Here is a 26,730-nt window from a genome sequence, read left to right on the forward strand (position 1 = left end):
GGCGGCGACCCCGTCACCAGCACCGTGACATTCTGCAGAAGACGTTGCCTGGAAGGATGCACGCCCCCAGATTAGACCATCTTCCAAACATGTTTCCATCTTGACATGGTTTGGAAAGAGTCTGAGTCACAGCTGAACACGGACTGCATGCCCTGATATAAATAGCAGTGGAAATACAGCTAACGCTGCAGCTCTGGGGGCCTCTGTTTGGTAATAAGGTAGAAAAAAAGACCCCAAACAAACAAATTCCAACCTTGTCCTACATGTAAAAGTCTCAGCGGGGTAGCCGTGTTAGTCTGCGTCTACACTGCAGGGCTTAACTCGACCTAAGCGACGCAAATGGAGCCACGTGAATTGCATGGTTTCTTTTGAAATTGGGAGCGTCTACAAAGCCCTTATTTAGAATCGAGCACTCTTCCTCCGACTTCCCTTCCTCCTTGTACAACGCGGGTTACAGGAGTCGGAGTAAGAAGTCCTCCAGCTTGACTACTTCAACATTATTTCGAAATAACTGCCTGCTGTGTAGACGTGGACTAAGTTATTTCAAAATAATGTTGCTGTGTAGACGTACTGTAACTAAAAATGGTTGAACAGCAGCGGTCCTGTACCTCTGAAGAGAATGTCAACAATAGACAATTATTTCAAAATAATTTATTTAAAATGATAACTCCCGAAATAACTATTTCAAAATAGTGTGTGCACATGACAGGGAAGCTTCAAAATGAGTCTAAGGCAGGCTCGACTTAAACCCCAGGAAGCACTGGGGAGTAATCACTTAGAATGACTCTGGGGAGTCACTATTTCAAAATAGCAGCAGCGGAGAGTCCACATGGCCACTATTTCAAAATAAGTGTTATTCCTTGTGGAAAGCAGGAGTTATTATTTCAGAATAACTAGGGATGTAATCGTGGAATTGATTAACTGATAAACAGATAAGTGAAAGCTCATAGGTCAGTGTTTCTTAAACTTTTTAAGACCAAACAATAACTTTTTTTATGAGGAATACCAAGGATTTTTTGTTGAGGAAAAAAAAAAGGTGTGTGTGTGTGTGTGTTGGGGGGGGGGGGGGTTAATTGAGCAAAAAAAAAAAGGCACCTGCCCCTTTAAGGGCAGCCATTTTGAACTCTGTTGTTCTCCGCGGCACAGCGGTGTACTGCGGAACACAGTTTAAGAAACACTGTCATAGGTTAGTGCTATAGACTACATGCATCACCCCCCAACCCTTGCCAGTAATTTTTTAGCAGGCTGGCCAGCAGCCTCACTCAGTCCTGGCTCACACCGGCTCTGGGACCTACCCCCGCTGCAGCTCTGCATTTAAAGTGTATTGGGAGCCAGTTAGGCAGGCAGCCTGGTTCAGTTCCCACTTGTGCCAGGTCCAGGAGCTCAGACCCCTCCTGGACAATGGCTCCTGCCACCCTGCGCTGCTGCCTCTGTATCATAGACTCAGAGACTCATAGGTCAGAAGGGACCATTCTGATCATCTAGTCTGACCCCCTGCACAGTGCAGGCCACAGAATCTCACCCACCCCTCCCAGAATAATCCTCTCACTTATATCTCAGATATTGAAGCCTTCAAATACTTTGAAGACCCCAAGATGCAGAGAATCCTCCAGCTGTGATCTGTGCCCCATGCTACAGAGGAAGGTGAAAAACCTCCAGGGCCTCTGCCAATCTACCCTGGAGGAAAATTCCTTCCTGACCCCAAATATGGTGATCAGCTAAACCCTGAGCATGTGGGCAAGACTCACCAGCCAGACACCCAGAAAGTTCTCTATAGTAACTCCTATCATCCCTCCATTGACCTATTTCCCACTGATAATGAATGGTCAATTAGTTACCAAGATCATGTTATCTCATCAAACCATCCCCTTCATAAACCCATCTAGTTTAATCTTGAAGCCAGATAGATCTTTTGTCCCCACTACTTCCCTTGGAAGGCCGTTCCAGAACCTCACTCCTCTAATGGTTAGAAACCTTCGTCTAATCTCAAGTCTAAACTTCCTACTAGCCAGCTTATATCCATTTGTTCTTGTGTCCACATTGGTATTAAGCTTAAATAATTCCTCTCCCTCCCTGGTATTTATCCCTCTAATATATTTAAATAGTGCAATCATGTCCCCCCTCAGCCTTCTTTTGGTTAAGGGAACCAAGCCAAGCTCCTTGAGTCTCCTTTCATATCAGAGGCAGCAGCACGGGGCAACAAGCAGCCAGTCCGCGAGGGGAGCTGGTTTTTTTAAACTGACTCCCCTCATGGACCAGCTCCCGCCTGACACCCCGCACTGTTGCCTCTGATACAGAAGCAGCAGCACAGGGTGGCAGCAGCCCCTGTCTAGGAATTGTCTGAGCTCCCAGACCCAGCTCCTAACATGCTTTAAATGCAGAGTCGCAGCGGGGCAGGGGACTCCTCCGGCTGCTGGCCCCCTCCCCGGGGATGATAGAACAGTCGACTAACTGATAAGAATTCATGAGGTTACTCAACTATTCAATTAACTGATATTTAACATCCTTAACAATGCCCAGACCCTAAAAATAACAGGCTTGGTAGTGTGGACGCTCTGCTTGTTATTTCAAAATAAGGGGAATTATTTCAAAATGACTCCCTAGAGTAGACCCGGGCTTAGGGTGCATCTACATAGCACCCTAAACTCAAAATAAGATACGCAATTTGCACTACACAACTTGCGTATCTTATTTCAAATCTATTTCAAAATAGCTTATTTTGAAATTTGGTGCATCTACACAGTGCTCGATTTCGAAATAACACGCTATTTCAAGCCATCCCTTTATCCCTCGTGCATCAAGGTTTACCAGGATGGCGAAGTAATGTGCCTGTTATTTCGAAAAATATTTCAAAATAACGGGTGGCTTGTGTAGGTGCAGGGTAGCTATTTTGGGATACCTCTGGTATCCCAAAATAGCCATGTAGTGTAGCCGTACCCTTAGGGTGTGTCTAGACTACAGGGTTTTGTCGACAAAACTATACCTGCCTCTACGCTACCACCGAGTTCTGTCGACATAACGTCAACACAGCTCAGAAGTTTTGTCGACGGCGGTAAACAGAGTAAGTGCCTGATACTTCCCTTTTGATGTCATTTGGATGCTGAATGGCCCATCCGGTTCATGTCTTTGTTCAAGCCATGCAGGATAGTGTCACATTTGCATATGAAGGGCAGGTCCGCAGATTCTCTAGCTGATTCCTGAAATGGTTTGGGAAGAGAACAGCCACTTTGAAATCCACGGCCGAGTGCCCCGGCAAGTGAAAATGTTCTCCAAGAGGTAACACACAGAAACTTGGTGGGGAACATTTTCACTTGCCCGGGCGCGCATCAGTGGATTTAAAGGTGGCGATTCCCTTACAAAGCCATTTCACGAATTAGCTAGAATGAGAGTCTGTGGAACTGGCCTTCATCTGCAAACCGGATCTGAGAGAGGAGAGCAGCCCCCGGCACGCTGAGCCAGGAACATCTGGCTACACATTCATGCACCTAAATAAGAGCTGCCAATGACCTTAAGCGCATAAGAACAACCAGGCGTGGTCAGACCAATCACCCAGCCAGCCCAGTGTCCTGTCTGCCCACAGCGGCCAGAGCCAGATGCCCCAGAGGGAGTGAACAGAACAGACAATTGCCGAAAGATCCATCCCTTTTCATCCACTCAGCCTTCAGTTCTCCACAGCCCTTGCAAAGGGAAGGGAAGTGGTTCATAGGCCCCATGTTTGCCCTCTCCACAGGGAGAATTTCATTCTCTTTAGTACATCCTGCCTCCTAGATCAAATGCGCTTCAGTCTCCATTGTGCCTTATATATTGCAAGGCACATTGGTGCTTAAAACTACACAGCGTCTTAACAGTCCTCCACGCCATTCGCCTTGTGCATCTGAAGGTGACACGATGTTCTGTTTAGCGAGGGGGGGGCCAGGGGGAGCTGCTTTTCCAGAACTGATACAGGAAAGAGTCCAGGGAAATATTTGAAGCCAAATAACAAGCTAAGACTTCCAGGAGCTAATTCACTTTGGGATCCAAATAGTAACAGACGAGTGACATTGTAAAAGGAGCTTTGTTTAATACGAAGGCAGCAGGTGCCAGATTTTTGAGGGCTTGTAAGCCTGATTTTCCAGCCACTCCAGAGTAACTCAGCTGAATTGGATGCAGTTACTCTTGAGTTATACCCGTGCAAATGGGAGGAGAAAGGGAGGGCCCCCTACAAGTCAGATGAAAGTAGGAAGGGAGAGAAGAAGCATGTGCCAGGTAACAAACCTGCAGCCCCTCTAAGATAAAGGAAGGTCCTGACAGTTGTAATTATGCATTATTGGTGGAGCAGCTAGGAGAAAGCCTGAAGCCAAGTACAGAAACTCTGGATTAATGGAAGCCCAAGGAGAAGTTAATAACAAGACTAGTGAACTGTCAGCAGACAGCCTGGCGTCTGCCCTCCCACACTCTACCACAGCCATATTAACTGAACAATAATACTATCTAGCAACCGTGTGCGGAGACACATGAATAATAAATAGGAACAGGCGGAAGAATCCAGGGTGCATTTGCAAATAGGGAAACTAACATTTCTTTCTTTCTTTCTTTCTTTCTTTCTTTCTTTCTTTCTTTCTTTCTTTCTTTCTTTCTTTCTTTCTTTCTTTCTCATAGCTGAGAAAGGGAGCAGCTGTAAAACTGACCTCCGTAGGTGAGCGAGGCGGGAGAGAGTTCTCAGAAGCACTTTCTGGGGACAGTTTGGAACTATAGATGGAGCAAGAGCCCAGGAAGGATTTGGACTCAGATCTTTCTGCAGTCAGCCATAGCAGGTGTTCAGGTCGGACGAAATGTCCGCGAGAGAGCCTGAGCGGTAGCCGGGCCACTCACCTGACATAAGGTCGTCACTCCACTGAAGCCCCTGCAACCCAGTCCATGCCCGCTGTGAATCTGCCCCATCCTAGTTCTTTGTCGGTCGATAAGTATTTTTAACAGACACAGATGTCTAAATAGGCACTTAGAGCTGATAATTAGCTACCCAGCTTGAGTATCTATTCCATGAACCAAAACCAGGTACACCAGACTAACACGGCTACATTTCTATCACTATTCCATGTACAGTTTATACAGACATGCAGTTAATTATAGAATATGTAGATGATGGAGAATATCTAGCTAGCTAGCTAAACAAATATAGGCTCTGAGCCTGTGAAGACTTATACACATAGGGCTTGCTTGTGCATCACTGAAGGGTGTGAATTTAGCTGTTTCCTTCAATGGGCGCAGGCTCAGACCCATTCTTCACTTTACCCATTCAAGTCTTCCCACTGAAACGAATGGGAGAACTCCTCTGAGTTAATTTAAGCACGTACGTAGCAGGACAAGGGTCAGACAGAGTCAGGTGATGTAGCTATACTGATATGTGGATTGTGCATGTAAGCACAGCAATTTCATATATTAGATACATGGATGGGTTTAGCTTTATTGGTTGTTAATGTAGAGGATCAAACATGAACTTTGGGGTGGTGGTGGGGAGCCTGTCAACATTCTGAGTTGCTTTTTGCTTCACAGGGTTTTTTGGTGTAAACTGTTGTGATGATCACTTAGATACCAAGTACCAAACGTTGCTTGTTTTTAGCAGGCAAAAAGTGCCTAGAACCATTTCCAGCAAAAAGAAATAATGAAAAAGCTTCACAAAGCCACCAAAGATTTGGACAGTTTTTCATGGAAGCTGCGTCTGGTGAGAAAGGGACGATTTGTGTCAGCTGAAGGCATGAGCCTGACGGTTACCAGCTTGCTCCTGTAACTTACGTTGTAGGCTCCACTAATTCCCTGTTAGACAAATCATTCCTTCTCCCAGCTGGTATAAATCTGCTACCTGGGTAGATCCCCAGGTAGCAGACAGCAGCATGCCTCTGAAGACTCCAGAATTTATGCCCATACACCTGTGCTTTGTTTAAACAGATCTACGTTTCCCTTCCTATTTTGTGTTTCTCAGGTAAAGTCAACTGGCTAGGATGCCCCCTAATTCTGTTTCTCCCTTATGGGATCCATCAGTGATTTTGTGTGTGTGTGTGTGTGTGTGTGTGTGTGTGTGTGTGTGTGTGTGTGTGTGTTTTCTTTTTTTGTGCTAAAAATAAAGCAAACAAGTTGATCTGTTAAATGCAAATATTGCTTACAATCGCAATCCGGTTCAAATTCAATTTTTTGCATGGATAACTGTCAACGGAAAACCACCAGAATAAAGGGGCTAGATTTTCTGCTGGTGTTAACTGAGGTCAATAGGCCAAATCCGCAGCCTGGGTAAAACAGCCCTGACTTCTGTGCCGCTCCATTGATTGACACTATGGCCCATGCTCAGACCCAGCTTTAGGGGTGAGAACCAGAGAGAAACAGCTTCACCTTAAAATATTCTGTTCAGTGGGAAACATTCTCTTACGTATCAGCTGATTCAGCCTTCGCTGTCCTATAAAATGGTGTCTCCCAACCTTTCCAGACAAGTGTTTCCCTTTCAGGAGTCTGATTGGTCTTGCGTGCCCCAAGTCTCATGTCTCTTGAAAACGACTTGTTTGCAAAATCGGACGTAAAACACAGCAGCATCACAGCTCACTAGCACTGACGTGGGGCTGGCTGTCTCGGTTTTACCAGGCAGTTATACAATAAGTCTGCTGGACTATAACTATTGTCCTTACTTTGCAGAGTACAGTATCCAGAGCAGCATAGACAAGTCATGGGATGAAATTTACCCTGCTGCCTTTGTGGGTGTTTTTTCTGCAGCCTGTTGTAAAACGAGGCTACTATCTGGATGAGCTGATGCGCTCACTGGACTTAGCTCCAGGGATACATGCACAGGGGAGTGACAGCTTGTAGGCATACGCCTGTTGGAGAACCAATTTACACCCATGGAACTCCGCTGGCTTTGATGGAATGGAAGGGTGCAAGCAGGAGCCCTGACGCAGGCCACTGTGAATGCAGGCAGGGTCTTTCTTCTTTTCCTGCTGCTCTTTCTTGCTTTTATTAAGTGCCTGGAACTAATTGTGGCAGCAATTTTCTCCTGGCTACATTCTCAGTGTCATTGTTATTCCCCTTTTGCCCTGACATGTGAAGCCAGTTTGGAGGCTAATTATGCCCCATCTGGAAACCTTTGGGGGAAGGTGTGAACCTGTTAGTGAAAAATGTGGCATATTTAATCAATTATTCCATTCATTAGCCCCAGCCTCAATGCCTTACCCTATTAATTTGACAAGAGAGCCCACTAAAGGGGCTTTTTAACCTTTGTTTATTTCACATTGTCATTAACAGCAAGATGGAAAGCACCAAACTAAACAAACACTGAAACAAAAGACAGGACTATGTAGCACTTTAAAGACTAACAAGAAGGTTTATTAGGTCATGAGCTTTCGTGGGCCAGACCCACTTCCTCAGATCAATACGTGGAAGAAAATTGGCACGACCATATATACCAAAGTGATACAATCACAAAAATGAACACATGTGAAACTGACAAATCAAATTTTAGAACAGAGTGGGAGTGAGGGGGGAAGGTGAGTGTCTGTGAGGTAATGACATTGGGGTGATAATTGGGGAAGCTATCTTTGTAATGGGTGAGATAATTAGAGTCTTTGTTTAGACCCTACATAAAGTGTCAAATTTAAGCATGAATGACAATTCAGAAACTTCTCGTTGAAGTCTGGAGTTCAAGTCTCTCTGAAGCAATGTGCATGTTTTAAGGTCATTGAGGGAATGGTCAGTCTGGCTGAAATGGCAGGCAGCAGCTTTCTCTCTGAGAGAGTCTGATGTCTGTTTTGTGGGCATTGATTCTTTGGCAAAGTGTCTGAGAAGTTTGTCCAATGTACATAGCAGATGGACACTTTAGGGCACACTGTGTGTATAAAAGGCAGGGAGCTGCTTTCGCTTTCAGGTCTCTCGCTGGCTCTGTTACACATTAGCTCTAGGGCTGAGATGACCAAATTTTGCATCCCCTTTGAACTCTGCCCTTGGTGTAAACAACAACACGCAGTTCAGGGGAAGAGGGGAGCAAGTCCCTTACAGCTAAATAACGTGACTGATCAAACGTGGCACTACTCACGCATTCAGCCGACGTCAGTGTAACACCAACACCCAATCTGCTAATGGAAAAGCCTGGGGTAACCCTTTTAGTTGCTTTTATTAATCACCTGCTTAAACCTTAAGGAACCAAAACTGGTTTAAATTTACCTCCTTCTTGTTCCACTTTAAAAACACCCCTCAGGTGGCGAGAACGAAAGACAGCCCAGAGAGACTAACCCGGGAGGCAGCTGAAGAGCAGGGCGTTGGTGGCAGTGGGTTTTACATGCCACTGTGCTAAGAACAATACGGCGCAGGGCCATGTTCTCTCCTTGTCAGCCAGTCGTGGCGTGGGCAGGATTTTAATACAGGTTGAACCTCTCTACGCCAGCCCCCTCGGGACCTGGCCGGTGCTGAACCAGAGAATTTGCTGGACCAGGGGAGTCAATATTGTCTGGCAGCATCACCGACCCTTCCACGGCTTGCTGGGCTCTGGGAAGACACTGAGGGGTAAATTAGAGCTAAACAGCCCAGGGCATTGAGCCCCAGGGCTGGGGGCTGCAAACAAACTTTATGAGACTGCGGGAAACTTGGCCACCCCCATAAGAACATGAGAATGGCCAGGTGGGGTCAGACCAAAGGTCCATCCAGCCCGGTGTCCTCTCTGCCCACAGAGGCCAATGCCCGGTGCCCCAGAGGGAGGGAAGAAAACAGGGAACCATCAAGTGATCCCTCCCCTGTTGTCCATTTTCAGCTTCTGATGAATAGAGGCTGGGGCCCCCCTCCCTGCCCAGCCGGGCTAATGGCCAATCCTCCATGGATTTAGCTAGTTGGTTTTTGCTGGATAAGTGGGCACCTGGCATCTCGCCGGACCATGGAAGTTGCCAGCTCACAGCGAGCCGGACTAGAGAGGGTCGACCTCTTTCGAGCTCTGTGCTGGCTTTAGAGCGAGGCTGGGCTGTGAGATTCCTCCCGTGCGCTCTCTCCGCCCCTTGGCCCCAAGCCTTGGAAGTATTCAGGGACCTGCCGTCTGCTGGACCCAACGGGCGCTGAACGCCCGCGTGCCTATGAGGACCGAAGACTTCCCTGGGTAAGACCGCCCCTGTGCAGGGCAGCCCATACGCAGGTACTGACCCCGGATGCAGCCTGTGCCGTGCCGGAGGGGACGGTTTCCTGTGAAACCTCAGATCCACACAACGGCACTGGCCAGTTGAGAATCCCTTCCCTTGTTGATCAGACCCGCTCTGAGCAGGGTGACACCACGTCAGGCGAGAGCCTGTCGATCTGCCCGACGCCCATTGACGTCTGAGCTTTGGCGTCCGTCCACAGGGGGCTGAAATGGCAGCAGCTGAGGGCCTGGCTCTGACAGGGTCCCCGTGCTGCTAATGCCAGCGGAGAGGAACCAGCGTTGCGACTTTGTGGAACAATTCCGTAGTCCCACTGGTCAGTGATCCCCTCAGCCCTAGCACCGGGGGCGTCCCGGACACAGGGGATCTGAGGGTGTGACAGGACACTGCTCAGCACCAACATTTGCCAGCGAGTGCAGGGCCAGATTTCTAAGAGCGTGGCTCTCTTGCTTGGGGTCAGACTTGCCGAAGAGCTCAACTTCCTTTGCGGCATCTCAAGACAGAGCCCATTAGCTAACGACCTCGCGCTCGGCACCATTTCTCAGGCAAGACTCCTTTTCCCCTCCCCACAAGGCACGTTTGAGCCATGTCCCGAATTCCTGTCACCTGTGCCAAAATGGTTGAGTCGGGACACAGCCCACCACAAAAGAAAAACCGTAGGAAAGAAAAGGAAACTTTTGAATGGACGTTTCCCTGGCGCCACGTTCGGATTCTGCAACCGCAAACAGCTTTGGGTTCTGAACTTTAATGTTGTTAAAGAAAAAAAAAACCCTAGAAATGAAACAAAATGTTTTGTTTGAGCCAGAGCGATTGCTCCTCCTTTTCGGGGGGGGGGGGGGGGCCTTTCTGGCTGCCCTTCTGCCATCCACTTAGCTGCGTTCACACGGAGGGTTAGGTCAGCACAGCTACCAGGGGGTGGATTTCTCACGTCCCTGAGTGCACAGAGACCTGACTCAAAGGAGGAAGAGGTGCTGGCCACTTGGGGACACCTCTGTTGGAAGGAACAACTGGGTACGTCTACACGGCAACACTGTTCCGAACTCACTCAGTCCACGTCTACACAGCAGGCCGTTATTTCGAACTAGCGCATAGCTGGAGGACTTCTCTCTCCGACTCCTGCAACCCTCCTTGGACGAGGAGTAAGGGGAGTCGGAGGAAGAGCGCTCAATTTCGAAGACGCTGTGTAGACGCTCCTGATTTCGAAATAAGCTTTGCGACGGACGTAGCTCAGTTTGCATCGCTTCTTTCGAGTTAAGCCCGGCTGTGCAGACACGCCCCTGAGAACTGCTCTCTGTGTTCGGGGTGCAGGGCCACGGCAGGGTAGCAAGTGTGCCTGTCCCAAGCGAGAGCCCGGAAGCCAGTCCGGGGTCTTGGCTTGTGGCGCCAGGATTCTGGGGTGAATCCAGATTTACCCGGCGGTAAAGGACAGCAGGGTCCAGGCGTTGTCCCCACCATTCACCGGCGCGTGTGTCCCACTCCATTTGGTTTGTAACAGGTGGCCCTTTCCCGCACCTTCCTCCTGAGCCGGGCCCGCTCCTCCCACGTCGCATGGGAAAGGCAGAGGCGGTGCAGCCCCCAACTGGAGACCCCACGGCCCACCCCAATCACATTGACTAGCGGGGCAGTGTCAGCCCTCCAGACGGCTGCTCTGATGCTGGGATGAACCGCGCTGGGGACCCAAGCAGGGGAGGCGAATACATTAGCTTAACTCAACCCAGAACTCCTGCTGGGTCCCCTCGGGGCATTTGTCTCTGGACTGCCTGGACGAGCACGGGATGTGTCAGAGCTTGCAGGCCTGGGAAAGAATTCGCCAGGCATTTAAAGAGCCGACAGGAAGGGCTCAGAAGCGCGGCTGACAGCACATTCAGTCCCCATTTGTGAACACTTTGCCTGCTGATGACAGAAAATTGCTTTGTTGCCCGGGCTCTGGAGAAGTGAGTGACAGGGGAACAGCAGAGTTCACTCTGATTGGCACAGTGGAGTCCTTGGGAAGGGGCGGGGGATCACCCGCACGCACACCTACCTCTTCTGCTGAAAATAGACACGCTCCTCAACACCCCCCAACTATATTCCATCAGAAATGCAGTTAGCAAAAGCCACCTGTTAGACTGAGACCGAGCGCCCGGCTCTGGGAGACCCCGTCTGCTAAGCCAGACTCACGCTCTGCCCCAAAGGCAAAGATACACCCCTGGATGGAGGGTGCAAAACGTCTCATCAAAACCTTTTCTTTGGGGGTGGGGAATGAAAAACAGCTTTTCGACCAGCTTCAGTAGAAAAAATCATTTTGGGCAACGTTTTCCATAGTTGCCAACCAACAATTTCACCAAAATCCAACTATTTTTACCCAAGATGGTTTTTCAAAATAGTTCAGCTTCATTTCCTGTGAGTGTGAAAAACAGAACACATGCCGGAAGGATTTGTATTGGAGGGAGGGTTGGAACCACAGTGACATTTCTTGTGCAAAATAACTGGCATTTTTGGACCTGCCCTACCGATTAGCTCACAGAAACGAGTTGTCGGAGAAGATGCTTGTGCGTGGGGAGGCAGAAACGACCGAGACGCCTTCACTCGCGGCCCGTGGACTGGGCAGCCGTGCTAGGAGCAGGTGGTGAGCGTTTGGCTCAGCTCGGTTGTATTTCAGCAGGAGGACTGTGAGCTGCTGGGTTAACAACCCCGGAGAGTCGGGGACTTTCGATGGCGCTCAGGGTGGGTCTGAGTCTGCCCTGGTTGAGATCACTGGTCAATTGCAGTGGTAGCAAAATTAGGCCAATGACAAGAACGTCTGAAAAAATCCTCCGAATCTGCTGTTTGCTCCGAGACGGGCCCAGCAGCGTGGAATTAACGCCACAAGGTAACGGACGGGCCGGTGTCTGTGAATCGACTGCCCGGCTCTTCACTAATGACCAGCAGCCGACAAACAATTAGTGGACAAGCAAACTGGGGGGCGACTTTTCCCCTCTGCCCTGCCCCCATCTCCCTATGTGCGGATGGGACAGCCCCTCTTGGCAACGAAGCTACTGAAGCCCAGCGGAGGGCTGCCGGTCTCAGAGCCTGGTTCGACAGACTTGGGCTTGTGCTGCGGTGGCCACAGAGCCGCCTGGACTTCCCCACGGAGGCCCTGGGCCCCAGCCCCTCGGCGGGTGTCAGAGCCTGGCCCTGGCGCGGACGGGAACGCCGACACGGGGACTTAACGCACCGAGGCGGGAGCCCGAGTCTGGACTCAGACACGTGGCTGCGGTGTTGGTGCGCACCTTGTAGCCGGACCCCTAGTGAGCAGGGAGACTGGGCGCTCGGAGCCTCCTCCTGAGAACCAAAGCCACGCCCACAGGCCCAGGAAATCGGGGTGCAGCAGGTGCTGCACCCCCATGATTTGCTCCCAGCATACTCAGGCCTGGGGGCCAGCCCTGCTGTCAAGCACCCAGCAGCTTCTCCAGCCGCGGGTCTTGGCCTCCGGGTAGCCCCACCGGGCCTCTGGCTTCTGCTAGCCCCATTGGCTCCGCTACCGCTAGGGGCCCGCCGCCTGCTCCACAGCCCACTGGCCCTGCCAGCCCCTGCTGCCAACCAGGGTCCTGCCTCCGGCCCAGGGCTTTGCTCCTGCGACTCCCCCAGATGCGGGGCAGGGAGCGAGAGCTCGCAGCTCCACCGGACCAGACGCCACTGCTGTGAATGTTCTGCAGTTGGAGTCTGGCTGATTTGGAAACCACGGGAGGGGCACAAACAGGTGTCCTGGGGGGGCGTAACCCAGCACCCCCCACCCTAAACCTTGTTCCGGCACCACTGTCCACGCCCTGCGGCTAGGGCGCACCGACAGCCCCCTCGGTCACTCCCGGGACACATCGGCCAGTGGGGGTGGCAGCCAGGCAGGGCCCTACCCCAGCTCTAAAATTCTCCCTTCCCCTCCCACCGGCTTCTGGCTAGATGGAGCTGAAGAGGCGGAGCTCCCTGCAGCCTGAGTGAGATATTTACATATCGGGGAAGCCTGAGCTGGGGGGAGGGTGCTGGTAGATGTATAATTAAAGCCCTATTAAGAGGCGCCTCGGAGTCTCTTAGCTAGCAGGGCGGACAGCCCGTGGCAGCATGTCAGAGCCGCGGCTGGCAGCTGGGCCGTACAGCCGTGGCGTGACGTGGCCAGCCCTCGCGGGCAGGGCGGGTGGGCGGGGACAGCCCGGTGCACAGGCGAAGGCGCTGCGCTCCTCGGGGACTGTGAAGCCGTCGCGCCAGCCGCCATGTCTCCAGGGCGGCTTCCCAGCGGGGGAGGGACCCTCGCCAGACTGGCCCCCTGGCACAGAGCCTGCCGGGCCGCAAAGGCTTTCAGTCTCGGTCCCAGAGCTGCAAACGCGCCGGGAGTTACTGCTCAGCCAAATTGGCTCCCTCAGGCCCAGATCAACGGATCCTCGATGTCTTTGAGCGCTGGCCCCTGCTGCCCCATCCCGAGCATCTTCCCCCCTCCTCAAACGCCCTCCGCACGAAGAAACTGTCCTGCCCCACGTGACCAACCCTCCCCTCCTTTGCCCTGGGATCCCCCGCCCCCTCCCCGTGTGCATGCTCAGAGAGGCGGCTGTGCCTGGGATTATTCCCCCTCCCGCTGGCCGGGTCCGAGCCGTCAAAGTGACGTCTGAAGCGCCCGCGTCAGTCCCTGCCACCGGATGCCGACGTGACTGTCGGTCAAAAGTTGCCCCTTCATCAAAGGGCTTTGCCTAGTCCCCTGTTCGGAAAAGCACAAGCCGCGCTGGCAGCCAATCCCCCCGTCTGCTCCCTGCCGGCTACATACCAGCAACCCCACACAGCCGGCTGGGGGCAGCTAATTGAGTGGAACAGCCACCTGCAGAAGACACCCACCTCTCCTGCCACCTTCCCTCATTAGCTCTGCTCCACCAGGCCTCGAGTGGGCCTGGAATTCTTAATCCACCTGTGCCCGGCGGCAGAACTTTCAACTCCTGAGCCGGGTAACCCGACCCGGCGCAGCACAGTGGCTGGCAGACACGTCCACCCCGGCCGTGCATCCGCCCCCTCTGGTCACACGAGTCTGGGGGGCGGGGGAGGAACCTGGCAGATTTTCTCCAGCAAGCGCCGGTCCTTTGCCTCGTCATCTGTTGGGAACCCCCCCGCGTGTCCCTCGGCCCCTTTCCCACGCCCTGGCAGGCAGCCGTGCTCCTCTGGCTGCTTGGCACAGGGTCCCTCCTGCCAGCAGCAGCATTACCAGGGCAGTCCTGCGTGCCCAGCTGCCTGCCAGCCAGCCCTGAGCGGAGCTTTTATCAGCTCCCTCCATGGGCAGGCGTGAGCATCTGCAGGGGAACAGTCCAACGAGACCCCGATTGCTGCGAGGGCCCAGCTATACCGCTGCTTCCCTGCCCCCACCCCGCCTGCAGTGGGGAAGGTGGTTGTGAGGCCATAAACACGGGCATTATCCATGCCAAATATTTTCCATGAGATCAGAGGCCGAGTGTCAAAGCATCAGACACTCACTCCAGCCCGTCTGGCACGCTGGGAGAAGAGCAAGACGTTCAGCGAGGAGAGAACCCAGCTCACCGCGCAGAGTCTAACATCCCAGGAGGCAGGGTTGAAAAAGTGAGTCAAAGGTAAAACAGCCGGGCTCCCATCTGGATCTGCAGATCCAGCCACATGCCCCGTGGCCTGCAAGAAGGGGAGGGCAAAAGCAGCTGAGGTTTCATGCAGCAAACTGAAGTCCGCATTAGAGCTGGCTCAGGTTTTCCCACATGGAGATTTTTCACTTAAAGGCCTCTCTTAAAAACAAAACAAACAAACCTTTTGCCAAAGGTGCCGACATTCACCAAAGTTTCCCTTTCCTGAGAGGCTGCCAGTCGAAAGTGCTTCGTGTATCAAAAACCCAGCAGCAAGGCAGTGCAGTGCACGGTAACAAAGCTTCATAAACAACATTTTCCATTAAAAATAGCAAAAAACCGGGAAAGGTGGGAGAGCAAACCGCCAAAATACTCTGGTCCGATTTCCAGGGCAGTGCTACTCAGAACCGTCGTGTCGCAAATAGCTGCAAACCCGTCTCCGTGCAGCCGCATGGCCCGATTCCCACGGTAGCGGAGACGTTTTGTAAGCCTGGAAAGGCTCACGAGTCCCCTGTGAGGCCTGGCCCGGCTGTTAGTCCCTTTGTGCGCACGAGGGGCTCGGTTTGTCTGTTCACCGACCCCGCCGACCCCGCCGTGTAAGTGGAAACGCTCAGGAGGGGAACGTGCGCTGCCTGGGCACGGAACTCTGAGTAGTGCGAAGGGGATTCAGTCCGTGAGAGTAATTCAGGGCTTGGCTGCGCTGGGAGTTTGCACGTTTCGGCCCCTGCCGACCAGCTGCTGCAAACACCAGGAGAGTCCCAGCCCTAGCGCGCTCTGCCAGGGGCTGCCACAGACTCCACTGCAGAGCCGTGTCTCCTGTCTCCATGCAGCGTGGCCCACGCCTGCCGGGTAGCCAGAGTCTTGTGACGGTCGCTGTTTTCTTTAGGGCCCCGGCTCCCAGAGGCATGGGATTCCCGGAGGCTCTGGGCTTTGCTCTAGGGAAACAAGGCAGCACGTGTCTAGCCTGGGGGCTGCTGTGAAAAGTTGGAAAATGTTCCCACGTCTCCCCCGGTGCCCCAGAGATAAGGCGGGAGCTGCACAGAACCTACATTAAAAACAACAAGGAAGCAGGATTTTGGGGGTACAACTCTGCTGGCCAGCGGAGCACCCCCGTGTGGCAGGGCCCTTCCCCAGCAAGGGAGGCTCTGAAATGCAAAGGGGCCTCAAGGCCTTGGCAAATACAAGCAGGAACGGTCCATTGAGGGACAGCTGCTGGCCTGTTTCCTCCACATTTTCTGCCCTCTGATTCTCTCACCGCCTCCGTCTGCGTGGCCCCTGGATGCAGGTGTGGAGGGGTCCTGGTGAGGGTGCTGGGGTCGTGTGTGCCGGGGAGGTGCGCCACTTTGGGTGTGCCGGCATGGGAGCGTGTCTGCGGGGCATGGCCATGGGCTGATGGGGGACGGGGAGGAGGAGGGGGCAGTGAAATGGGAGGGGGTTGGGCCCCAGCGAATATAACGCCTCGGGCCCCCCGATTCCCCTCGATGGCCGTGCCTGGGGCCATGGCAGCGTGGGCCCGCGGGGTCGCTGTCTTGCAAGTGGCTTCCCGGCAGGCAGGCTGCCCACGTCTCCAGCGTTTGCATTGAAGCCCCTCGGGCGCTGCGCGTGCCTCCAAAGCCGTGCTGCGCGGCCAGCCTGGGGAGCACACGCTCGGGTTCCTGCCCATGTCTGGGCCTCGGACACGCGTAGGCGACTCCAGGCCGGCTGCGTACGATCAGCTCTGGATGTGACGACGTGACGACAGGCCAGGAGCCGAGTGCCCACTTTCCACAAACTCGACTTTTCCATCGCCTTCCTCCCCCTCCACATCATCCCCATGAGTCACCGGGAGGGGCGACGTCTGGCTGGGCCAACTGCAGCACCCGGTCACTGCACGGCGGGGGCACACCAGGAGGCAGCGGAGGGGACGGGGCCCTCTTGGCTTTCCCGGTCCCTGGGGGGGCTTTGGGGTCTGATGCGTTTGCTCGGGGGAGCTCAGCAAGCCCTCACAAGCGAGCGAAAGAAACACGGGGCTGCCGGGGACCAGCCACCTTCGCCTTCAGACAACAAAGCTTCCCAGCCCGGTTACTATTTACTGTAGGGTGGTAGCTCCTTGTCCCAGGCCAGGCCACCTCTGCGCTAGGCGCTGTACAAACAGAGCAGAAAGACAGTCCCTGCCCCAAAGAACTAGCACCCTCCTGTGCCAAGACAGCCCGGCGCAGCAGAGCCAGGAATAGAGAAACCGTCTCCTGGCACCCAGGCCTATGCTGTAGCCACTAGGTCGCCCTTCCTCCAACCACCAGAGTCCACGCTGTGGGCAATGGACATGCACTCGGGCCAGCCCCAGAAGGATTCAAGGTTTCTCACCTCGGCCCGCCCCCTGTGTTGCCTCGCAGGACCCAGGCAGGTGCAGGGAGGGGCCAGGCTTAAGGAAGGGGGCTGAGCCTTCAGTGTCACATGAGAGTGACATGGGTGTAAAAACCTTGTTCTGTGGCTTCTGGAATGCAGATTTTGCAATCAACCTCAGGTTTCCAAATGCAGCGTGTCCGTGGGCGGGGCCTTGGAGGGGGCGGAGCACCGTGAACAGGACGAGAAATAAAGCCTGGAGGAAATCGCAGATGCAGAAGAACGATCAGGGCCGAGGCGCCTGTAAACCAGGGGTTCTCCTGTGGGGGGAGGACGACACCTGCTTTGATTTTAGGGCTTGACGGGCTGCTGCTCCGGAGGCATTTCTCTTGTAACCTGAGGTTTCGGGGGCGGGGGGGGCAAAGGTGGCGCGACACTGTTTTAAGCTTTGGTTGTATTCATCCGCCCACATGCCCAGCCCAGACCTAACCAGGGCTAGGGCACCAGTCCAGGTCTGCATCACATATGCCTCATTTCAAAGAACTTGCCCTAGCAAGTGAATAGCTTTGACCAAATGAGGAAACTGAGGCACACAAGGGCAAGGAACCTTGCTTAAATAGCACAGATCGAGGTCAGACGCAGAGAACACATCCTGTCCGTCTAGTGCCGCGCCCGGCCCTTAGGGTGACACTGTCACTGGGCACCAAAGACAGAACAGGGCCAGCAGCCAGATGAAGCGTGGGACACGGGGCCGCTTGCATTGCAGCGGCGTTAGTGTAAATCCTTCCACCGTCTCTCAGTCAGGCTGCACAGCAAAGCAAGGCAAGGCCAGGCGCCTTGATGGGGGAGGGGAGGTTTCAGGCGGCCTTTTGTGCCGCAGTGCTCTGGTTCAAATCCAGCCCAGGCCTGTTCAGTCTCGAAGGACTCTGTGGCCTCAGTCCAGTTCACGGTAAATAGGACGATGAGTCACTAAACCCCACCTGGCGCTGACCAGTCACCCTCTGTAGGTCATCGCTGCACAGAGACAGAGAGAAGCGGGTGTCCCTCGAGGCCGGCCTTAAGCCCAAGGGAACGTGACCCAAGAGAACAGCCAGGAGCAGATTTCAGGTCCCTTTCCCATTGGAGGAGCAGTCGGTGACACGTTTTAGTCACACGCATGCCCAGGCCTGGCCCGGAGGCCGTGGGACAAAGGGTGCATCCCTTTCAGAGGGTTCCAAAGCTGCCACCCAGCCCCAAGAACTGTCATGCCAGAGATGAAGGGGAGAGGGAGCAAACTCTGCTGCTGCTTGCAACAGCTCCTCGCCAGACCTACCCCACAAAAGGAACAACGTGGCATCACCTGACCCTGTAAGCCAGCATGTCACAGCGCCATCTGGTGACACCTTCTCTCTACACCTAAGGCAGAAAACCAGCTCTTACTGGGTCACCTTGGAACCAGGGAGGAGACGCAGTCCAACCAGGAATATTTGCCCCACCCTCAGGCACTAAAAGCCAGAGACGGAGGAATCAGTGTGGGGTACAGATCCTTCCTATTTCTAGAGCCCTGCAAATCCGGGGACATCGGCTTCGTGTCCGCGCGGCTGGAGGTGGGTATCCACAGCTCATTTGTGTGGATACGGATGCAGATACAATTTTTGTATCTAGTACCCTGCAAATTTGTGGATCTCCACTCTGTATCCACGGGTGTCCGCATCCGTGGATTTAGCTAGAGATCCGTGGCTCATTTGTGCAGACACAGTTACCAATTTTGTATCGGCACAGGGCTCTACTGATTTCTTCTCCAGCACAGAGATTAAGGGATCCAGAAAGCTCGGGGCAGGTGCTCAGCCAGTCAGCTGGAAAACATCGCTGGTGGACAACCCAAGGCTCTGCCTGGGGCTTTAAGCTCTTACACACCTGGCCTGGGAAGAAGGGCCGGTGCTTTACAGGCACAAGGAGGCGGTGCCCGCCCCGCTTTGAGCAGGCAACACCCCGGCTCCCAGAATTCCAGGTGACATGAAAGGTTTGGCCTGTGACAATGCAGCCACCTGGGGATCAGCACTTGAGGAGTGAGATTCTTGCATCTTTCCTGACAGGGCTTAAGATGGAAAACAAATACTGGGCAGCGTGTGGGTGTCTCCACGGGAACAAGGCGGTGTGCAAACTGAACACAAAAGGGCAGATGCCGCCAGCAGGTACAATAGAGCACACAAGGCTGCAAAGCTACTTACAGAACCAGCTGCTTCGTTGTTGTTTTTAACCTTTTCAAGGCTTCAGCCACGGGCCAGAGACCAGAACCAGACTCAGCGGATCCGATCTGATCAGAGATCATAACTGCTCCTGAGGACCTAATTTCCTCTTCCCCCCAACATGGAAGCAGTGACAAGCTGGGACACCTTCATTACGGCATGTAATTCTATACATGCATGCACAGAGAGACCTCTCGTGTATGGTCCATGTCAGGTTAAGCACTACCAAGGACAGTTTTTTCTACAAAATGGCACCCTTTTAAAGGTCTCAGAGGGGTCACCGTGTTTATCTGTGACTTTGAAAACAACCAGCAGTCCGGTGGCACCTTAGGGTACGTCTGCAGAGCAGGGCTTAACTCGAAATAAGCGATGCAAATTGCGCTACGTCCATTGCGTAGCTTATTTCGAAATAGGAAGCGTCTACACAGCACTTCTTTTGAAACCGAGCGCTCTTCTTCTGACTTCCCTTACTCCTCATACCATGAGGGTTACAGGTGTCGGAGTAAGAAGTCCTCCAGCTTGACAGTATTTTGACATTATTTTGAAATAACTGCCTGCTGTGTAAACGCAAACTAAGTTATTTTGAAACAACAGAGAGAGGCAGCAAAGGGGGGGGAGGGGATACTTCAAAGTGGCAGCACCACATGGAGCCCGAGGTCAGCTCCATGCAGTTGCGCTGCTTTGAAACGCCAAGGGGGCGTTTCAAAGGGGCAGCGCAGAACAGCTGATCCCTGGCTCAGCTGTGCGTTACTGTCCCTTTGAAACGCTGCCTTAGCACAGCTGAGCTTGGGCTCGTGCAGCACTGCCCCTTTGAAGCCCCATCTCAGCATTTCAAAGAGGCAGCACCTCATGGAGCCCACAGTCAGCTCCGTGCAGCGCTACTTTGGAATGCCAAGGGGCAGCGCTATACAGCTGATTCCGGGATCAGCTGTGTGGCAGGGCCCCTTTGAAACACCGCCACGGCGTTTGAAAGCAGCAGCGCCACATGGAGCCCAGGGTCGGCTGGGAACTCTGAGTCCCCCACTGACTCCAAGCTCCATGCTGGCAGTTCTGCTTTGAAATGCGCAAGAGCCCCCAATGGACATTCTTGTACATTTCAAAGCCGGCATGCTGCGTGCAGCCGCAAGTCAGCAGGACTTCCTGCTGGCCCGGGGCTGTGGGGGAGTTCCGCATTCCTCCTTTGAAACATACAGGAGCCCCAGCAGCGGCTCTTGTACATTTCAAAGGAGGAATGTAGACGTGCCTAATGACTAGTCGAATAGCTGATGGAAATTCCATCGACTACTTGACCAGTAAATTAATCCTTAGTTAACATCCCTACCCTGAGCACACTGACCACTGCTGACACCCAGGAAGTTCGCAGATCTCTGTGCCACGGCTGCTCTGCCAGCGTATAGATCCCACAGCGACGTTCTGGAGGGGATCCTGCCTCTCCAGCCTGCAGAAGACAAGTTATCATATTGCCACGCCAGACGACCTCCCTGGGATCCCGGCATTCCGCACTGAATCAGCAGGCTCCGCAGTTCCTCCACTGCTGTACCCCCAAGGTGAGAGATTTCTACCTGCTCGTGCTCATTCCATACAGGGCACAGGAGTGCTTGCAGAATCCTATTAGAAGTGAGCTTCAAAAGGTCTTGGACCAGCTTCTCTGCCACCCTCGGTTTAAGGGATGTCTGGGGATTTGGGGGCTACAGTGGATGAGAAGCTGGAGATGAGTCAACAGTGTGCCCTTGTAGCCAAGAATGCTAAGGGCATATTGGGGTGCATTAGGAGGAGTGTTGCCAGCAGATCTAGGGAAGTGATTATTCCCCTTTATTCGGCATTGGTGAGGGCACATCTGGAGTACTGGGTCCAATTCTGGGCCCGCGCCCCACTACAGGAAGGGTGTGGATGCATTGGAGAGTCCAGCGGAGGGCAACCAAAACGATAAGGGGCTGGAGCACACGACTTATGAGGAACGATGGAGGGATTTGGGCTTGGTTAGTCTACAGAACAATGAGGGGGGATTTGAGAGCAGCCTTCAACTCCCTGAAGGGGGGTCCCAGAGAGGCTGGAGGGAGGCTGTTCTCAGCAGTGGCAGGTGGCAGAACGAGGAGCAATGGGCTCAGGTTACAGCGGGGGAGGTCTAGGTTGGAGATTAGGAAAAACTATTTCCCTAGGAGGGGGGTGAGGCACGGGGAAGGGTTCCCTAGGGCGGCGGCGGGGGTGGGGGAGGGGAATCTCCATCCCTAGAGGCGTTTAAGGCCCAGCTTGACAAAACCCAGCTGGGTTGATTGAGTTGGGCTGGTCCTGCTCTGGGCAGGGGGCTGGACTCGGTGCCCCCTGAGGGCTCCGCCCGCCCTGGGATTCTAGGATTCTCTGAGTCTACTGTAATGGGGTGTGTGTGTGTGTGTGTGTGTGTGTGTGTGTGTGTGTGTGTGTGTGTGTGTGTGTGTGTGTGTGTGTGTGTGTGTGTGTGTGTGTGTGTGTGTGTGTGTGTGTGTGTGACTGTAGCTCGTGTCCAAACTGGAATCCAGCTAGCTTGGGCCCTGAAGCAGTGAAGCGGTGGCATTCTGTGCAAAGCCACCCCGGGACCCTGGATAATGGGGGGGTGCTAGGGTGCACAGAGCCCAGACTCTCAGCTTCATTGATCTGCTCCCTGAGCTCCCAGATCAAAGGGAGCCTGAGACTGCCGTGTGTGCGGTCACGCAGAAGCCCCTTTGTCACAGGGGTAGCAATGCGTCCCCACCCCCATGCAAGGCGACAACCTGCCCACTGCAGAGCCAGTGTGAGAGCCCAGCTCTGACCCTGACCTGTGGGGATGGATCGGGCCGTGGCTGGGTGTGTTGCTCTCTGGCTGTTCCATAGCAGTTGGGATTTTTCAGCAAAGTGGGTTTTTTCCTTTGAAAAATGCTGGCCCCGCAAAACCCGCAGGGAGGGAAATGATCCGTTTGGCCAGTTTCGTGTGTAAAAGGCATTGTCGAAAAGGCCCCAACCAGCCCTACTGGGCACACCCGTGCGGGCGGGTGTGAGTGTGCACACAAATACCTGGATGTGCATGGACAGGTGTGCACACTTCAGTAAGTGTGTGCATTCGGAGAGACAATTTCCCGAGGCTCCCTTTGAGCTGAAAAGCCGTTTTCTCCCTCTGCCGGACACTGACCTATCTGAACACAGGTGTCACGTTCGCTTTTCTCTCACAAATTCAAGATTTCTACTAAATAAACCGTTGAAAGCAAACGAGCGGTATTTAGGTGAAAAGCCTTTTCCAGTGCTCCTGGGATTACTCCGTCTGCAGGGATGCTTAGGAGCCTTTTGCATTTTCACGAGCTGCTTGACACACAGCTCAGCCAATTACACATGAACACTGCTGCTCTTGTTTTGACAGAGGTAAAGAAAAGAGGCTGCAGCCCTCGGCGGCTCCGTGCCACTCAGTGAGACTGTATAAAGAAACACCCACGCATGGCACAATCAGCCCAAAGCGGAAAGCTCGGAAAGCTCTGCTCTCACCTGTGTGCAGGGCCGTTGTAGCCACGCTGGCACCAGGCGCGGAGAGAGGCAAGGTGGAAGAAGTAGCGCACTCCGCCACCACTCCAGTAACTCCAAGTTATTGGATCAACGTCTGTGGGTGAAGGAGACAAGCTGGAGCGATATTACCTCCCCCACTGTGTCTTTCTGGTGTCACCTGATCAGTGTCAGCCCCAGACGATAAGGGAGTGTCTGCAGAAGCTGATCAAATTGTCCCAGTTTATGCCGGGTCTCAATCTGGCTTCTCAATCTTCATGGAGTAAAGAGATAAAACCCTGAAAAACTTGCCTCTAGCTGCTCAGAGTTGTGAGCAACACCTAGAGAATCTCAGCATGTCGCCCTTTGGGGCCAGATTCGATCATAAACTAGGTCACTATTTGTCTTCAAATCCTTCCATAAAACTCCTTTCCCATGGTGTGACGGCGTGTTGGTGTCCCCCGTCTCCTGCACCCCGAAATGGCACAAACAGACTCCACCAGCCAGTAGAATTGAGGGTGGTTTATTGCTCCTCCAGGATACAGCATAGCACAGATGTAATTTGGTTACAGGAACTGTGGGCTAAGAGGCCTCGGTGCCCCCTTTGAGATAGGGGAATGCCAGCTCCCTCCCCAGTTCCTTCTTCCCTGCTTTCCAGCCCTGAACTCACTCCCTCTCCTCCAGCCCTGCCCCCCAGCCAGGGCAGCATCCACCTTCCTTTGTTCCTCTCCATAGGGGTCAGCTGGCCAAACCAGTTGGGATCCCCTCTTTGCATAGTGACTCATCGCTTGTCTGCTCGGTGGTGCTACAGACAGCAGCCAGAGAGTTAGCAGGTTACCCCCCCACTACGTCACACATGGCACCTACAAAAACCAGAACAGTGGTTAGACTGCCGGCATGCTAAGATCACTGCCTGTCAAAGCAACCGGCACTGTCTCCATTACTTTGTATCCCTCCTGTCTGTATTCTTCTGTTGTCTCTCGTCTTACATGTAGATTATAAATTAGAACATAAGAACGTCCCTACGGGTCAGAGCAAAGGTCCATCTGGCCCCATGTCCTGTCTGCCCACAGCGGCCAAGGCCAGGTGCCCCAGAGGGAAGAAACAACAAGGAATCAAGTGATCCCTCCCCTGTCACCCATTCCCAGCTGCTGACAAACAGAGGCTAGAGACACCAACCCTGCCCAGCCTGGCATAAATCTATCTAGCTCTTCTTTGAACCCTGTTAAAGTCCTGGCCTTCACAACATCCTCTGGCAAGGAGTTCCACAGGTTGACTGTGTGCTGTGTGAAGAAAAACTTCCTTTGGTTTGTTTTAAACCTGCTACCTATTAAATTACATTCTTTAAGACACAGAGCATCCTTTCATGTTGTGCTTGCAGAAAACCTAGTACCATGGAGTCCTGGCCTGGCTCCTAGATGCTCCTGTTGTATATAATATAAATGAACACTAGCAGCGCGTTTCACCAGGAGTTCATCCAGTGTCGGGGGGTCATGATCTTGGCTGTGTCTTGTAACTCACTGAAATACAATTTTCACTGGTGACTCCTTGGAGGAGCAGTGCAAGGGAAAGCAGCTAAGTTTTGTTTTGGTCTAAATTAACCCAACCGGCACCTGTCTGGAACATGTCTCAGCCACGCAAATGCATTGCTTAGGCAGGTCTGTGAGGGATTAACCCCTCCGCCTGCAGGGGAAGAGTACAGCTAGCGACTCAGCCTTTGATCTGAGCTTTGGAGATGGATGAAACTGAAATGTTTTTATTTTGGCTCAGCTCAAGGGGAGGAGAGGGAGGAGGCAGTGGGATAGGGGGAAATCAGTCCATCTAGCAAGCATGTTATACAACTCACCCCAATGGACCTATCCAACACCTGGGAAGGGACAAGATCTCTCCCCTCTCTCTCACTCACACTCACTTACACACACACACCTCCTGTTAGAAGCAAGGTTTGTTCCAGTGAATTCCCCTTTAACCAAAGGGAGGAAGTGTGGCTTAGTGGTTAGAGCAGAAGACTCAGGAGTTCTCTTCCTCCCTCTGCTGGTGGGCTGCTGTGTGACCTGGGCAAAGTCTCTTCATGTCCCTGTGCCTCAGTTTCCCCAGGTCAATTCCTACCGTATCCCCCGCAGGGACTCCTGCTGGGACATAGCATAGCTATGAGACTTCCGATGGCTGATGCTGTAATGTCACTCCTGCTGGAAAGGCATTTGAGTTCTGAGAACACACAAGCACCAGGGAGCTCCACTGGGATTTTGTCTTCACAGAGCTGGAGTTTATGAGAGAAGCAAAATCGTCACTGACATACTAGAACTACTGGCGGGGTCTCCGTGGCCAGTAAGGCAGCTCCATACAGGGCCCCTTTAACTGCACGGCCACTGTGCGGATGAACTCCTGTCTATCCCTGGGAGGTTAAACACCGGGCACAGTTCCTGTCCTGTCCCAGACAGGGGAAACAGAGATTCAGAAATCCACCCAAAAGATCCTGAGACTGGAATTCTGGCTGCCTGGCCTCCCCCAATAATGAATGTTACTCGAAGCTCACAGAGATGGGTGCAACCCAGAACGTCGAATCCAAACCCTGCCTTCTGATCAGAGGCTGCAGCTCAGATCCCACTAATGGGCCAACAGTCAGCACTTCCAGATTTGGGAGAGTTTAACAGCAAATTTGAAACCCACAATACTTCAACCCTGGGAGTCCTTTTGGCTTGTTATGGCGGTGTAGGGAGCAACTCCACGCATAAGGTTGTGTTGAGAAAAAACAACTAAAGTAGGACTTTGCTGTTAGCAGGGACATGCAGCTGGGAGCCAGGACTTTTTTGTTTGTTTGTTTGTTTGTTTGTTTGTTTGTTTGTTTGTTTGTTTGTTTTTTGGAGTTCACCATCCTATTAGGGTTGGTATCTGGCTGCTTATCCGAACCCTCCAGCTCTGGAATTCCTGAGCTTGCTAAACTGACCTGGCTATCCCAGTTTTGTTCATTGTGTTCTAGCCATGTTGGTCTTCTCTGAATATCACAGAACAGACTCACACAGACATCCTCGTCTCAGACAAAGACCCAGGGAAAACATCTGTCTTGACCAGAGCTGGACCATCTACAAGTTGTCGTCCCCCCCCCCCCCCCCAGAATCCAGAGAAGGAAGGAAGGAAAGGAGGGAGGAAGAGGAGGGAGGGAGGAAGGAGGAAGAGGAGGGAAGGAAGGAGGGAGGGAGGGAGGAAGGATCAAGAATATTTCAGCCTCCTCCAAAACATCTGAATTCTAAGGATGAGCCCAAGAGTCCAGGTAGGTTCTTGCCACCCTCCTCCTAAACCCAAGACTGTCCCTCATTATGACCCATTCCCAACAGCAACAAAAGGGGGAGACAGATCTTTATCTAGCAATGGGAGGAAGCTGGGTTTTCTTTTGCCAAATCCAATGGTTTAATCATATATTCAGCATCTCTAATGAGGCCCCACCGCACATTGTGGCTGGCTGAAAGTTTTCCATCAAAATTGCTCTGCGGTGAAAACAGGTTTCTAGCCGAATAATTTCCCCCCACAAGAGGTGTCTCCTTCCTGCGGAACATTTCGATTTTCCATCTGCTCCAAGCCCAAGTTACTTAGGCCAATACCTGAAGATTGTCAATATTCACATTTCTGGCAAAAGCGAAATAGTTGCCACGGGCGGAGAACGGTTTTGCACCCAGCTCCGTGCGGGTGGTTCTGCAGCCACCAGAACAAAGCCCTTCAAGAAACGTTTTGCGAGCATGATGGCCCCTTGATGGACGTGCAGGATGACGTGGGAGGAAGACGTATTGTTCCAGCCTCCTGCCCACCTCTGGACTCTGCATTTCATTCGCCAGCAGGCCCCAGCTGCGAGCCCAAAAGGATCCCAGGATTGTTCTCGTCCCACAGCCGCCCTGTACCAATGACTCATTTCTCCATGGCACTCAGACAGGCCCTGTCTCCTGAGAGGACACAGTATAAGTGGAGAGCAAAGTGGGCAGATTAATT

Source organism: Pelodiscus sinensis, chromosome 29, assembly GCF_052426305.1.
Source record: "Pelodiscus sinensis isolate ZL-2025 chromosome 29, ASM5242630v1, whole genome shotgun sequence".
Lineage (NCBI taxonomy): Eukaryota > Metazoa > Chordata > Testudines > Trionychidae > Pelodiscus > Pelodiscus sinensis.